Genomic DNA, 17,243 nt, shown 5'->3' on the forward strand with positions numbered 1-17,243 from the left:
TTTTCTCCTTCTCTGCTTTTCCTTTTTCCTTTTCTTTGTTTTTCTTTTACAGAATCTGTTTTCAATATTTTGAGGTGCCAATTTGTCTTTATAAAATGTGGGACTTGGCCACATAAATACATTACGATATTTGGCACAGCCACAAAATTTTTGGAGGAGTTTGAATGGATTTGGATTGTTCACAATTAGAAAAGCATAAAAAATGCTGATTTGGAACTGTTTTAATTTCCTGGGGGAAATTAAATTAGTCAAATGAGGTTGAATCATTCATGACTATGCTCAAGGGAATTTATAGAATATTGTGAACATTTTTGCTTTACTGTTCGAAGAAATAATACTTTCACTTGCAATTTAACTATGAATTTTACTTTGATTTTGGACAAGTGGAAATTTGCATAGTACTCATGATGACATGGCCACCATTAGGGGGAGTTTACTGTAGGATCGCCTCTCGGAAGGCGGCTCGGGATTTTCATATGAGGCCAAGCATGAGAAATAACCTTAGAAACAAGGGTGTACATGAGAGTCCTGCTCGTTGAAACGAGGCGGACCAGTAGTCAAAGTTCTCGTCCATCAGTGGTTAATGGAATGTCATCAACATTAGTAACCGGGTCATACTGACCGAATTATACCTTAAGGCGTTTTTATAAGCAGGGAATTATTTCTTCTTTTATCATATAGATCAAAAGAAAGACTAACAAACCAATGGAAAGGAAAATGTGATTATCGGGATTAATCAGATCAAAGAAAAGGAAAAAAATGTGATTGCACACAAGAATTTAGGGTATATCCTTCCCAAGGAAAGGTGCGGCATGATATACATGATAGGACATCAAGTTCAAAAGTATTTAGACAAAGGGGTGAGGGAAGAATCATGATATTACCCACACCATGGTGTTTGAATAATAAATCAAGAAACATTAGCATTGCGCTTCCAATGTTCTTGTGGATATACAGAGTACCATAGTCATGCTTCGAGGTAGCAATAACATGATGTTTCGGGTAAGAGTTGGATCTGAAGATCTCAAAAGATACAAAGGAACACTTCCAAGATTATGTTGGAACGTAAGGAATAACCAACACGACCAGGTCTGTGTTGGCCGGAAGTCAAGGATGTCATTGATGATATCACAAACCATCGAGGGGCAGGGATGGTATTTCGAGCCATGAATTCAATTGACATCTCTAAAGAAGCCAAAGTGTTGACAGTGATCACGACAAATTTTTTTGAGAGACCCTATGAAGATGCCATCGGGCAGCGACGACATCAAGCAAAAGGAAGGATGAAGTGAAAGGCTATGAGGACCACGGATTTGACACAAGCTTGAAATCAAGCTTGTTGTTCAAGAAAAAAATGATATGACGAGGAAGATTGACGTAAGCTTAGCTCATTGTCGAAAACTTTGCTCCGGCAAGAAGGACCAGGTAGCACAGTTAAAAAGTTGGACGATAATGATATAGCCGACCAGGCTACGAATGACTTGAAGGATTAATAAACTCATAAGCAACAAAGACTATTTAGAGTTATTGAATCGGAGTGCGGAAGTGATTCACTTATCAGTGTTCTCGGTTGACGACAACCCAGAACCCAGGAAAATTGGAATTAGTGAGAAATAACAGTTGATGAAGAACCCATAAGAAGTTATGCAGTTCAGTGATATTCTTGAGATACCAGAGTGTAATACTCAACGGTAGATCAAAGTAAAGGTTGGATAGGTGCAACGGTCTGCAGAAGACAAGTACTTCAACTTGTCCGAGAAATGGTATTTAAAAGGAGAACATGGCCAGAACCACGATTGCAAAATGCCAGATCCCAGATATAAGATAAACTTATACCAAGGGAATATTTAATAGAAGAGAAGCTTTAATGATATGACCTACATCGTGTCCATGGGCATGAACACAAAGTTCAAGGTCGACTCCCACTTCTCCAATGCATAACCTTTCATTCACTTCTCATTTTCTAAGAAGTTGTAGTGCTGAAATTTTATCTGGCGAAGCACCAGAAGAGTATGACTCGTGAAAACTTTCGGGTTCACACGGTCTAGAGAAGTCATATGTTCAACCCATAGGGACTTCTTAGAAACATATACCTAAAGTTTCAAGAGTAAAAATCACCAGCTTGAAAGCAGAACATGGTTGGCCAAATGAGAGAATATGGTTTTCCAAATGGCATTATGTATCAGGGAAGAACTTCTTGAGGTTTTTGTATATGAAGAACATTGTCGAATGATAATTCAACAAAGGATCTAACAGTCCATAACGGGGCTGATGTGAGTATCGGTACTCCATCAAAAGGAGAAAGAATGCCAAAGCATCAATTTATTGAATTAACTAAATTACTCGAGGTTAATTACAAAGAAATTATGAGTTCCAAAACAGAAGATCGGAAGCAAACACTTTGATCAAAATAGTAGTAAGTTGAATAGAATTAGATGGGCAATCAATCAAGGTTTGATTTGCCGAGAACCAACACATATCCGGAATGACGTCTGAATCGGAAGGATAAATTCTAGGGGAACAACTGGTGATTATGTGCATTCACACACGTGTTGAATCAAAAGGATCAGAATGACAATCACAAAGGTTTCAAAATAAATTGCTAGACAATGAAATTAACCGGAATGCAAGTAGGCAAGAATTCCAAGAACAACAGGCTGTTGAGGATTTTCAGAAGATCACATAGTATTTCCAAGTATTTTGGAAAGCATATGAATCAACTGGGGATGAACGGGTTCAGTGAATTATCCGTAGTGCAAAAAGAAGCTGCAAAGCAGAAGGCACTAAGGATTCCCAGAACAACGACAAGTATTTTGGGGTATATTGTAATAACAAGAGCAACTGGGGATGAAGGTACAAACAACGAGGATGTTATTCACGGGGATTATCGGTTGTTAGGAACTGCAAGTCAGTGGGCATAGGGTCTCGAGAAACATCGAGGAGTATCTGCAGAATCTTCTGGCGAAACAAGCGATCATCGGTAATGTCGGGGCTCTCCAGGAGGAAGTGGGTACGAGAACCTAATGTCAGAGTTAGTAAAATATTTAACCCGAATAGACGAGAGATCAGAGTCCCAGAGTATAGACGAGGAATAAAAGATCCTAATACCACCCAATGGCGACGTGGGCCCGTAAGACACACAACCATGTTAGTAAAAGTTTTGTAGTGACTAGACTCGACTTCGGCCAAGGAGTTGTAAGGGGGGCTACCTACAAGCAATCGGCTCGGATACCAACTTGTGACACCCTCGATTCGATCGTACACTAATCATACACGCAAATGTGTACGATCAAGATCAAGGACTCACGGGAAGATATCACAACACAACTCTAGACATAAATTAAAATAATACAAGCTTTATATTACAAGCCAGGGGCCTCGAGGGCTCGAATACATAAGCTCGAATACACAAGAGTCAGCAGAAGCAACAATATCTGAGTACAGACATGAGTTAGACAAGTTTGCCTTAAGAAGGCTAGCACAAAAGCAACATCGATCGAAAAGGCATGGCCTCCTGCCTGGGAGCCTCCTAACTACTCCTGGTCATCAGCGGTCTCCATGTAGTAGCAGGCATCGGCAGTGGCATCTAGCTCCTGGGCTCTGACATCTGGTTGCATCAACCGAAAAGAAGAAGAAAGGGGGAAAAGGGGGAGCAAAGCAACCATGAGTACTCATCCAAAGTACTCACAAGCAAGGTTCTAAACTATATATGCATCATTATCAAAGGAAGGCTCTTTATGTGGACTGGGCTACAGAAATGCCAGAATAGAGAGAAGGCCTAGTCCTATCGAAGACTAGCAACTTCTGGAAACCACCATGTTGCAGCAACAGGAGGGAGTATAGTAGCATAAAGTAAAGTAGTAGTTGTAGTGTTATCAACCTCGACCAGAGATCCTTTCTCTACTCCCTGTGAGAAAGCAATCCCAGAGCCATACTATCCAGTTATCATCACAATCCAATTCCCATCACCAACCAGTTCACATCACAAGTATCCAGTTCTAGTTGTATCGATCGGGATACAACTCCAAGTGTCCGTTATGTAGGACAGGCTATCGATAGATGTTTTCTTCCCTGCAGGGGTGCACCAACTTACCCACCACGCTCGATTAACTCCGGCCGGACACACTTTCCTGGGTCATGCCTAGCCTCGGCCAAACAATACGCCGCAACCCGACCTAGGCTTAATAGAGAGGCCAGCACGCCGGACTAAACCTATGCCCCCAGGGGTCATGGGCCATCTCCCCAGGAACTCCTGCATGTTGCGTGGGCGGCCGGTGAGCAGACCTAGCTACCTCCTTCAACAAGGCAGGTGCTTACGCAGTCCAACCCGGCGCGCGCCGCTCAGCCGCTGACGTCTATTAAGCTTCGGCTGATGTATACGACACAGAACGCCCATACTATGCCCACGTGATGGTTAGTGCTATCAGGCCAGAGGCCCCTCAGATCAAATATCCAAATCGCAGTGGATTAGGAATGCGCGATAACAAGCAGAGACTCACGAAAGAGGTGACCCTGTTGCCCCGTCTCGAGGACTTGCGGCAAGGGCTAGGAATGCCCGGCCATGCCTCGTAATTATCTCGCGGGCACCCTCCAGGTCAACCCGTCTCCACATCACTCACAATTAAGCTCGCGCGTGTACCCCTCAGGGTCGACCCGTCTTTCCAAGTAACAGGGGGTAAATTCCAAGTATCCGTGTGTCCAAACATCAAGGGGAAAACCCGAGGAATCACCCCCGGTAAATTCCACTCGATGTAATCATCAAGGTGAACGTAAGAGGATCTACCCTCGAAGTTCACACTTGAGGGGTTGCACGACAGAGCCGTATCGGAAGTGGTTAAGGAGGAAATCACCCTCGATGACCACGACCGAATAGCTACACTACAGGTTAACAACAGAAGTGCTGAAGAGGTCTCACCCTTGGCACTCGATAGTAACCCAGTAGTGATGAGGACATGACTACCTTGGATATGACCAAAAATATTGCATATATGCATATTTGTCAGGTGATTTCTAGTGCAAACTATTCAATAATCTATTTATGTTATCCAGAACAAAAATACTTCACATACTTTTGTGTTTTGTCTAATTGCAGGTGTATGGGACATTTGTACAATCCACATATGAAGATAAGGAAGAAAGAGATGTTTATTTGCTGTCCAAAAAGTTCTCTCACGTCACTTTTGGCCCAAGAGAAGATAGAGTCCAAGTCTCTCACGTTCTGGATTCAGATTCAGGCTGCACAGACATACCTGACTCAAAACGCACACAAGTTTTTCATACGGACTCCGAATTGGGTGATTCTTTTTTTGTTGGAAACTAGATTTCGTGCACTTTCCAACCCAGTTGGAATCACCTTCAAATTCGTCCGGAGCGTTGAGTTGTGGACGAAACAATCTGATGCTGCAGCAGAATCCGAGTCAAACTACAAGTCCAAAGGTGTTACATCACCTCCACTTGGGCCCATTGGCCTTGTACGACCTAGATTTAGTTTAGGCTGCCTTGGGACGTCCTCCCACCTCCTTGGCCGTCACCCCTTGCTCCTATATAAGTAGATCCATCTAGTAGCTTTTCCTTGGGATTTGTTTAGTTAAAAGTTAGCCATTGCAACTTCGTGTACTTCGTTTGTGTCCAACGACCAGACCAAGACCGCTTACGGATCCCCACCATTATCAATACTTCATATATATTCGCAATATTCAGATTGCTTTTTCATATTCTTGCTCGTTCTTCGATTGCTTGCAGGAATAGACCTTCGTGGTCAGGTTGATCGTGCTCCAGCGTGGTCAATAACCTCTCGGAGTTGGTTTAGCGATTGCTAAGGCGCAACGTCATGCACGTTTGTAGTCGGATCGTCAAAGTCGTCTCCACCAAATCGATAGTTATCATCTCATCGAAAGATCGGGACACCCCGCCTCTATCAAGTAGTGTCGAGCAACTTAGGGGAAAGTGATGTGCGGTGTCGGGGCCTGGTCTTCAATCCCGTTGATCGGGTCTTCGATGATGAAGCAGGGGCAACAGGGACAAGGTGGGGGTCACTGGTGGATCACTACCCAACCTATAATAAGCAGTTTAGGATAAGCAGGAAGGTACAACAGCAGATACAAAAGCAGGCTATGTATTAGAATAGGAGCAATCAATAACAGTAGCAAAATCGAATGCAAGCATGAGAGAATGGAATGGGCGATATCGGGATGATCAAAGGGGGGGCTTGCCTGGTTGTCTGGCAAGGAGGGGGTCGTCAACTCCGTAGTCGAAATGGACAGCAGCAGCGTCGGTCTCGTAGTCTACCGGAGAGAAGAGGGGGAAGAAACAGTAAATATAATGCAAACATAAGCATGACGATGGAATACATGACAATGCACGGTGCTAGGTGTGCCCTAACGCGGTAGGAGGTGGTACCGGCGAAGGGGGGAAACATCCGGGAAAGTATTCAAGGTGTTTCGTGTTTTCGGACAGATGAATCGGAGGGGGAAAGTTGCGAGTTTTCTATGCTAGGGATGTGTGGCAAACAAATGGGCTGCGTATCCGGATTCGTCTCGTCGTTCTGAGCAATTTTCATGTACATAGTATTTTCGTTGGAGTTACGGTTTAATTTATATTAATTTTTAATGTTTTATTTCATTTTTAGAAATAACAGAATTAATTTAATTAGGAAAAGTAATTATGACGTGAGCGTGATGTCAGCAATCAACCGCCTATTGACTGGGTCAACAGACGTGTGGGTCCCGTTTGTCATTGGCTAGATTAACTAATCATGATTAATTAGTTAACTAAAAGATTAGATTAACTAATTTTAATTAGTTTAGTTAAACATAATTAGTTAAGTTAATTAAGTAATTAATTAACTAATATTTTCATCATATATTTATTAATTTCTTTTTTTAAAACTTCTCACAGGGGCGGGCCCCATGTGTCTGTGGCCCAGAGGGGCCTATCGGGCACGGGCGTCGGGGAACAGCCCGAACAGGGGCGCACCCGACCGGGCGTTGCGGGGCGGCGGTGTGGGGGCGAGGCTACCGGGGCGGCCGGCGCGCATGCGGGCGCCGGGAACCGGCAGCGAGGGGTGGCGTCCAGGCGAAGGCCGCGACGCAATGGGGGGAGGCACGGGCGAGCCGTGCCCCGGGCGCGACCAGCGGCAACCACTGGGGCTCCGGCGCGGGAGGGAGCCGCAGGAGGAAGAGGCGATGGTGGCGCGACCACGGGTCGTGAGCGGCGCGGTCGAGCGCCATGGCCGCGGGCGTGGGCCAGCGAGGCCGTGCACGGGAGCGACGGGGAGAGGTGCGAGGTGAGCGCGCAACGGGTGGTGCCGGAGCACGTCGACCGCGGGCAGGGAGGGCGGTGACCGTGGCGACCCAGGGAGAGAGGGGGCGTAGGGGGATGGTGATGAGGACATCAATACAATTGTTACACCCACAGCCCCTACTGCTATACATACTGGACCAATTACTAGAGCTCGTGCACGCCAACTAAATTACCAGGTACTTTCGTTTCTTGGTAATGATTCTAATGTTCATGAGAATATGATGCTGCCTAAATTGGATACATTTATTTGCTGACAAATGAAGGGCCTAGCTTGGAGAAGGATGAACATTGGAGCAAGAACAAGAACGGAGTTACAAGTGATGATTTCAGGACTTTGAAGCCACCATAATGTGTGCATGAAGCCTTGGACGAAATATACAAGATGCCACTTCATAAATTTCGTCCCGAGGCTATTTTAGGTGCTGCGTCACCTTATTATTGGGCCAGGCCCATGTAATTTCGAAATACATAAGTATAGGCTATTTTTAGAGTCCGTATGTGTGGGGAAACAAGAGATAGGGTTGATTTCGGACCCCTCCACCAAGGGCCACGAAATCCCCCCCCCCCTCTTCCTCCATATATACAGCCCTTAGGGCATCGTTTAGACTTTGGGTTTTGTTTAGATTAAAAGTTCGCCATAGCTGCAACTTCGCGTACTTCGTTTGTGTTCAACGACCAGACAAAGGCGTCACAGAACCCCACCTTGATCAATAAAGCTTTCATCTTATGTTCGCAATATCCATATTGCAATCTCAGTTTCTTGCTTGTTCTTCGTTTGCTCGCAGGAAACAGACCCTCGTGGTCAGGTTGATCGTGCTCCGGCGTGGTCAATAACCTCTCGGAGTTGGTTTAGCGATTGCTAAGGCGCGACGTCCTCGCACGTTCGTAGTCGGATCGTCAAAGTCGACTTCCACCAAAGCGAAATCCACCATCTCATCGAAAGACGGGACACCTTTGCCTCTATCAAGTGGTATCAGATTTCCAGGTTGCTCGGTGAGATTTTACAGTTTTTCGTAGTTTAGATCGAGTCTGTTCTTCATACCTACAGTCCACGAAAAAGCCACAAAAAAAATTAGGGTTAGTTCATCATATCCGAACCAATCTGAGCCTTTGCATAATCTTTTTAGGGTTTTGCTTTGTTGAATTTGCGGTTGCATCGTCGTGTCTAGTTGCTGGTCTTAGAGTCTAGTCTTTTAGAGTTTCGAGTTCTGGTCATAAGTTGTCACGCCGCCGCCGCACCATCATCATCGCCCCTGCCATCTACCACCACCGCTTATCCGCCACCGCTCCGAATCCGTATCCATATACCACCACCGATTCATATACCACCACCGATTCATATCCATATCTGATGAGGACATCAATACAATTGTTACACCCACAGCCCCTGCTGCTATACATACTGGACCAATTACTAGAGCTCGTGCACGCCAACTAAATTACCAGGTACTTTCGTTTCTTGGTAATGATTCTAATGTTCATGAGAATATGATGCTGCCTAAATTGGATACATTTGTTTTGCTTACAAATGGAGGGCCTAGCTTGGAGAAGGATGAACATTGGAGCAAGAACAAGCATGGAGATGATGCCATGCGCAAGGGGAACAAGAACGGAGTTACAAGTGATGATTTCAGGACTTTGAAGCCACCATAATGGGTGCATGAAGCCTTGGACGAAATATACAAGATGCCACTTCACAAATTTCGTCCCGAGGCTATTTTAGGTGCTGCGTCACCTTATTATTGGGCCAGGCCCATGTAATTTCGAAATACATAAGTATAGGCTATTTTTAGAGTCCGTATGTGTGGGGAAACAAGAGATAGGGTTGATTTCGGACCCCTCCACCAAGGGCCACGAAATTCCCCCCCTCTTCCTCCATATATACAGCCCTTAGGGCATCGTTTAGACTTTGGGTTTTGTTTAGATTAAAAGTTCGCCATAGCTGCAACTTCGCGTACTTCGTTTGTGTTCAACGACCAGACAAAGGCGTCACAGAACCCCACCTTGATCAATAAAGTTTTCATCTTATATCCGCAATATCCAGATTGCAATCTTAGTTTCTTGCTTGTTCTTCGTTTGCTCGCAGGAAACAGACCCTCGTGGTCAGGTTGATCGTGCTCCGGCGTGGTCAATAACCTCTCGGAGTTGGTTTAGCGATTGCTAAGGCGCGACGTCCTCGCACGTTCGTAGTCGGATCGTCAAAGTCGACTTCCACCAAAGCGAAATCCACCATCTCATCGAAAGACGGGACACCTCGCCTCTATCAAGTGGTATCAGATTTCCAGGTTGCTCGGTGAGATTTTACAGTTTTTCGTAGTTTAGATCGAGTCTGTTCTTCATACCTACAGTCCACGAAAAAGCCACAAAAAAAATTAGGGTTAGTTCATCATATCCGAACCAATCTGAGCCTTTGCATAATCTTTTTAGGGTTTTGCTTTGTTGAATTTGCGGTTGCATCGTCGTGTCTAGTTGCTGGTCTTAGAGTCTAGTCTTTTAGAGTTTCGAGTTCTGGTCATAAGTTGTCACGCCGCCGCCGCACCATCATCATCGCCCCTGCCATCTACCACCACCGCTCCGAATCCGTATCCATATACCACCACCAATCCGTGTCCATATACCACCACCAATCCATATCCATATACTACCACCGCTACCACCACCGCTGCCATATACCACCACCATATATCCACCACCAATCCGAGTTCCTTGCTTATTAGGTTTGTTTTCAGGATCCATCTAGATTCCGATTCGTGTTTCCTTGCCGGAGTAGGTTTCGGAAAAAAAAAGAGTCGGGTAGCCACGCTCCGTTTAGGCCCAAAATTTTTCGAAAACACATTTTTCGAAAAAATTTCTGGCTATCCTATTTTTAGGTGTTTCTGAGTGTTTTGAGACAGGTGCCATTATAGGAAGTTTTTTTTGACCCGTTTCCAATTTTTGGGTCCGGGCAGTCGGAAAAAAAAAATTTGGTCGAAAAAAAAAATTTCGTGCCCATCCTGTCAGTTTGACCTAGGAAGAGTTTTGAGACACTCGCCATTATAGTGATTTTTCGCAAAAAAAAAACCAGCGCAAAAAAGAAAGAGCGCAAAAAAAAAGAGCGAAAAAAAAAATTCAGAGTGTGCTTTTCCCTTGTTTACGTGCCGCGCCGTGATTTTGTTGGTGTTCTAGGCTCGCGTCTCTAGCACAGTCTAGCCTAGGACCAGCACAGTACCGTCGTTGAGCGTTTATTCAACTTTGCATCTCTGAATTGATTATTGCTGACCCTTTTTGCTACCATAGTATAAGCCTTCCCAGCTCCACATACATCTACGTCGTGCATTTGACTCTCCCTGGTAATCGCTCTATCCAAGCTTTGAGAGTTTTGACTACAACGGTTGCCGATCACCGCCTGTTGCTGGGTAAGAACTGGTAAGAATTTGATTTTTGCTTGACGGATTTGTGACACCCACCACCACCACTTGTTCGTAGTCTGTAGGATCATATTCTTGTGTGTTTCTATTGCTGCTAACCATGCCAGGATCACAAGCCGACGAGATTGACTAGGAGAATTTATCGAACAAGGAGCTTCATGATAAGTTTCAGCAAATGATGACTGAACAGGTGCAAGATGTGCTGAACAATTTTGAAGAGGCCATGGAGAAGATCACTGGCCTTGAGAAGACGTTCGAAACAAAGCTCGATAACAGATTTAATGAATTGCTCGCGCGTCTTCCACCACCACCACCCGCTGCACCTAACACACCTCTCCAACAACAACAACAACGACTACCTCCACGTCGCGAAATAGACCTTCGCCGAGCGAGCCGTGTTCCTCTTGCGTTTGGCCAAACTGTTGGTGCTGCTGTTGATACTTCTGTGGCTCCTGCTACTGCTGTTGCTGGTACCCAGGAGGATGATGAGTATGCGGGCGATTATGAGGATGAGGTTGATCAAAATCAGATCTACGAGCAGCCACCAGCATCACCACCAGCAGGTCGACCTCAGGTATATATTCGTAATGGTAGGCCTGCACCACCACCTCAGGTACGAGATGATGTCCATATTCCTAAACTGAAATTGAATATTCCACCATTTGAGGGTAGATATGTTCCTGATATATATCTTACTTGGGAGTTAGAAACTGAACAACGATTTACATGTTTACAATATCCTGAGGAGAGACGAGTTGCTGCTGCTGTTTGTGCTTTCACTAGTTTTGCATGTGTATGGTGGTCTGAACATTGTAGATTATATCCTACTCCAACTACTTGGGCTTCTTTGAAAACTGCTATGCGTACGCGTTGGGTTCCACCATATTATCAACGTGAATTGCTTCAAAAATTACAGCGCTTAAGACAAGGAAAAAATTCTGTAGAAGAATATTATCAGGAATTACAAACTGGCATGATTAGATGTGGTATTGTTGAGGAGAATGAAGCTATGCTTGCACGTTTTCTGGGTGGATTAAATAGAGAGATTCAGGCCATTCTAGACTATAAGGAGTATACTAATATCACTCATTTATTCCATCTTGCTTGTAAAGCTGAACGTGAAGTGCAGGATCGACAAGCATTGGGGCGAACTAACTTTTCCGCAGGCCGACCTTCATCATGGACACCACGTGCATCTTCTACTTCAACTGCACCAGCACCTCCATCCGGTGCCACCTCCAGCCGTGATACAAGAAAACAGGCACAACCACCATTATCTGCCAAGAGCGCACCTGCGGGGCCTGCACAGCGTTCTTCTTCTTCCATGGCATCAACAGGGCACACAAGTGATATTATTTGTCGTCGTTGTAAGGGAGGAGGTCATTATGCGAGGGAATGCAAATCTCCGCGCGTGATGATTGCTACCGCGGATGGTGGATATGAGTCCGCTAGTGACTATGATGAGGAGACATTGGCTCTTATTACACGTGAAGAACATGGTGGAGATGATTCTGATCATGAGATGCAATACATGGCTCCTGAAGACGCTGACAGGTATGAATGTTTAGTTGCTCAACGTGTTTTGAGTGTGCAGGTCACACAAGCTGAGCAAAATCAGAGGCACAATTTGTTCCATACCAAGGGAGTTGTGAAGGAACGTTCTGTGCGCGTCATAATAGACGGAGGGAGCTGCAACAACTTGGCTAGCATGGAGATGGTGGAGAAGCTTTCTCTCACCACAAGACCACATCCACATCCTTACTACATCCAATGGTTCAACAACAGCGGCAAGGTTAAGGTAACACGTACTGTTCGTGTGCATTTTAGTATCTCTACATATGCTGATTATGTTGATTGTGATGTGGTACCTATGCAAGCATGTTCCTTATTACTTGGTAGACCATGGCAATTTGATAAAAACTCTGTACACCATGGTAGAAACAATCACTATTGATAGAGGCAAAGGTGTCCCGTCTTTCGATGAGATGGTGGATTTCGCTTTGGTGGAAGTCGACTTTGACGATCCGACTACGAACGTGCGAGGACGTCGCGCCTTAGCAATCGCTAAACCAACTCCGAGAGGTTATTGACCACGCCGGAGCACGATCAACCTGACCACGAGGGTCTGTTTCCTGCGAGCAAACGAAGAACAAGCAAGAAACTAAGATTGCAATCTGGATATTGCGAATATAAGATGAAAGCTTTATTGATCAAGGTGGGGTTCTGTGACGCCTTTGTCTGGTCGTTGAACACAAATGAAGTACGCGAAGTTGCAGCTATGGCGAACTTTTAATCTAAACAAAACCCAAAGTCTAAACGATGCCCTAAGGGCTGTATATATGGAGGAAGAGGGGGGGAATTTCGTGGCCCTTGGTGGAGGGGTCCGAAATCAACCCTATCTCTTGTTTCCCCGCACATACGGACTCTAAAAATAGCCTATACTTATGTATTTCGAAATTACATGGGCCTGGCCAAATAATAAGGTGACGCAGCACCTAAAATAGCCTCGGGACAAAATTTATGAAGTGGCTTCTTGTATATTTCGTCCAAGGCTTCATGCACCCATTATGGTGGCTTCAAAGTCCTGAAATCATCACTTGTAACTCCGTTCTTGTTCCCCTTGCGCATGCCATCATCTCCATGCTTGTTCTTGCTCCAATGTTCATCCTTCTCCAAGCTAGGCCCTTCATTTGTAAGCAAAACAAATGTATCCAATTTAGGCAGCATCATATTCTCATGAACATTAGAATCATTACCAAGAAACGAAAGTACCTGGTAATTTAGTTGGCGTGCACGAGCTCTAGTAATTGGTCCAGTATGTATAGCAGCAGGGGCTGTGGGTGTAACAATTGTATTGATGTCCTCATCAGCAGGATCGACAAGCATTGGGGCGAACTAACTTTTCTGCAGGCCGACCTTCATCATGGACACCACGTGCATCTTCTACTTCAACTGCACCAGCACCTCCATCCGGTGCCACCTCCAGCCGTGATACAAGAAAACAGGCACAACCACCATTATCTGCCAAGAGCGCACCTGCGGGGCCTGCACAGCGTTCTTCTTCTTCCATGGCATCAACAGGGCACACAAGTGATATTATTTGTCGTCGTTGTAAGGGAGGAGGTCATTATGCGAGGGAATGCAAATCTCCGCGTGTGATGATTGCTACCGCGGATGGTGGATATGAGTCCGCTAGTGACTATGATGAGGAGACATTGGCTCTTATTACACGTGAAGAACATGGTGGAGATGATTCTGATCATGAGACGCAATACATGGCTCCTGAAGACGCTGACAGGTATGAACGTTTAGTTGCTCAACGTGTTTTGAGTGTGCAGGTCACACAAGCTGAGCAAAATCAGAGGCACAATTTGTTCCATACCAAGGGAGTTGTGAAGGAACGTTCTGTGCGCGTCATAATAGACGGAGGGAGCTGCAACAACTTGGCTAGCATGGAGATGGTGGAGAAGCTTTCTCTCACCACAAGACCACATCCACATCCTTACTACATCCAATGGTTCAACAGCAGCGGCAAGGTTAAGGTAACACGTACTGTTCGTGTGCATTTTAGTATCTCTACATATGCTGATTATGTTGATTGTGATGTGGTACCTATGCAAGCATGTTCCTTATTACTTGGTAGACCATGGCAATTTGATAAAAACTCTGTACACCATGGTAGAAACAATCACTATACTCTTGTTCATAAGGATAAAAATATTACTTTGCTTCCTATGACTCCTGATTCCATTTTGAAAGATGATATTAATAGAGCTAATAAAGCAAAACAGGAGAAGAATAAGAGTGAAAATCAGATTGTGGCAAAAGAATTTGAGCAACAAATGAAGCCTAATAATAAACCATCTAGTGTTGCTTCTGAAATTAAATTGAAAAGTGCATGTTTATTTGCCACCAAATCTGATATTGATGAGCTAGATTTCAGCAAATCTGTTTGCTATGCTTTTGTGTGCAAAGAGGCATTATTTTCATTCGAGGACGTGCCTTCCTCTTTGCCTCCTGCTGTCACTAACATTTTGCAGGATTTCGCTGACGTTTTTCCACAAGACGTGCCACCGGGATTACTGCCTATTCGAGGGATTGAGCATCAGATTGACTTAATTCCCGGTGCTTCACTGCCAAACCGTGCACCATACCGTACCAATCCAGAGGAGACGAAGGAGATTATGCGTCAAGTACAAGAGCTTCTCGACAAAGGTTATATACGTGAATCCCTTAGTCCTTGTGCTGTTCCTATTATTCTAGTGCCAAAAAAGGATGGTACATCACGTATGTGTGTTGATTGTAGAGGCATTAATAATATTACTATTCGTTATCGTCATCCTATTCCTAGGCTAGATGATATGCTTGATGAATTGAGTGGCTCTACAATATTCTCCAAAGTTGATTTGCGTAGTGGCTACCATCAAATTCGTATGAAATTGGGAGATGAATGGAAAACAGCATTTAAAACTAAGTTTGGATTATATGAGTGGTTAGTCATGCCTTTTGGGTTAACTAATGCACCTAGTACTTTCATGAGATTAATGAACGAAGTTTTACGTGCTTTCATTGGACGATTTGTGGTAGTTTACTTTGATGACATATTGATTTATAGCAGAACTTTGGAAGAACATTTGGAACATTTACGTGCTGTTTTTATTGCTCTACGTGATGCACGTTTGTTTGGTAACCTTGGGAAGTGCACCTTTTGCACCGACCGAGTATCTTTTCTTGGCTATGTTGTTACTCCACAGGGAATTGAAGTTGATAAAGCCAAGATTGAAGCTATTGAGAGTTGGCCGCAGCCCAAAACGGTCACACAAGTGAGGAGTTTTCTTGGCCTCGCTGGATTCTATATGCGTTTTGTGAGAGATTTCAGCACCATTGCTGCACCTCTCAATGAGCTTACAAAGAAAGATGTGCCTTTTCTTTGGGGTACTGCACAGGAAGAAGCCTTCACGGTATTGAAAGATAAGTTGACACATGCTCCTTTACTCCAACTTCCTGATTTTAATAAGACTTTTGAGCTTGAATGTGATGCTAGTGGAATTGGATTAGGAGGTGTGTTATTACAAGATGGCAAACCTGTTGCATACTTTTCTGAAAAATTGAGTGGGCCTAGTCTGAATTATTCTACTTATGATAAAGAATTATATGCTCTTGTTCGGACTTTAGAAACATGGCAACATTATTTATGGCCCAAAGAATTTGTTATACATTCTGATCATGAATCTTTGAAACATATTAAAAGTCAAGCTAAACTGAATCGTAGACATGCTAAATGGGTTGAATTCATTGAGACTTTCCCTTATGTCATTAAACACAAGAAGGGAAAAGAAAATGTTATTGCTGATGCATTGTATCGTCGCTATACTATGCTTTCACAACTTGACTTCAAAATATTTGGTTTGGAGACCATCAAAGATCAATATGTGCATGATGCTGATTTTAAAGATGTAATGCAGAATTGTAAAGAAGGAAGAATGTGGAACAAGTTTGTCGTTAACGATGGATTTGTGTTTCGTGCTAACAAGCTATGCATTCCAGCTAGGTCCGTTCGTCTTTTGTTGTTGCAGGAGGCGCATGGAGGAGGATTAATGGGACACTTTGGCGTGAAGAAGACGGAGGACATACTTGCTACACATTTCTTTTGGCCAAAGATGAGACGGGATGTTGAGCGTTTTATTGCTCGATGCACTACATGTCAAAAAGCTAAGTCACGACTCAATCCTCATGGTTTATATATGCCTTTGCCTGTACCTAGTGTTCCTTGGGAGGATATATCTATGGACTTTGTTTTAGGTTTACCTCGAACAAAGAAGGGGAGGGATAGCATATTTGTTGTCGTGGATAGATTCTCGAAAATGGCACACTTTATACCATGTCATAAAAGCGATGATGCTGTTAATGTTGCTGATTTGTTCTTTCGTGAAATTATTCGCTTGCATGGTGTGCCAAATACTATTGTTTCAGATCGTGATACTATATTTCTTAGCCACTTTTGGAGATGTTTATGGGCTAAGTTGGGGACTAAACTGCTTTTTAGTACTACTTGTCACCCCCAAACTGATGGACAAACTGAAGTAGTCAATAGAACGTTGTCTACTATGCTTAGGGCTGTTTTGAAGAATAATAAGAAAATGTGGGAGGAATGCTTGCCTCATATTGAATTTGCTTATAATCGTTCATTGCATTCTACTACTAAGATGTGCCCTTTTGAAGTTGTGTATGGTTTCCTACCTCGTGCTGGTATCAGAGCCAGGTTGCTCGGTGAGATTTTACAGTTTTTTAGTAGTTTAGATCGAGTCTGCTCTTCATACCTATAGTCCACGAAAAAGCCACAAAAAAAAATTTAGGGTTAGTTCATCATATCCGAACCAATCTGAGCCTTGCATAATCTTTTTAGGGTTTTGCTTTGTTGAATTTGCGGTTGCATCGTCGTGTCTAGTTGCTGGTCTTAGAGTCTAGTCTTTTAGAGTTTCGAGTTCTGGTCATAAGTTGTCACGCCGCCGCCGCACCATCATCATCGCCCCT

The sequence above is a fragment of the Triticum dicoccoides genome, chromosome 2A, assembly GCF_002162155.2.
Source record: "Triticum dicoccoides isolate Atlit2015 ecotype Zavitan chromosome 2A, WEW_v2.0, whole genome shotgun sequence".
Taxonomy (NCBI): domain Eukaryota; kingdom Viridiplantae; phylum Streptophyta; class Magnoliopsida; order Poales; family Poaceae; genus Triticum; species Triticum dicoccoides.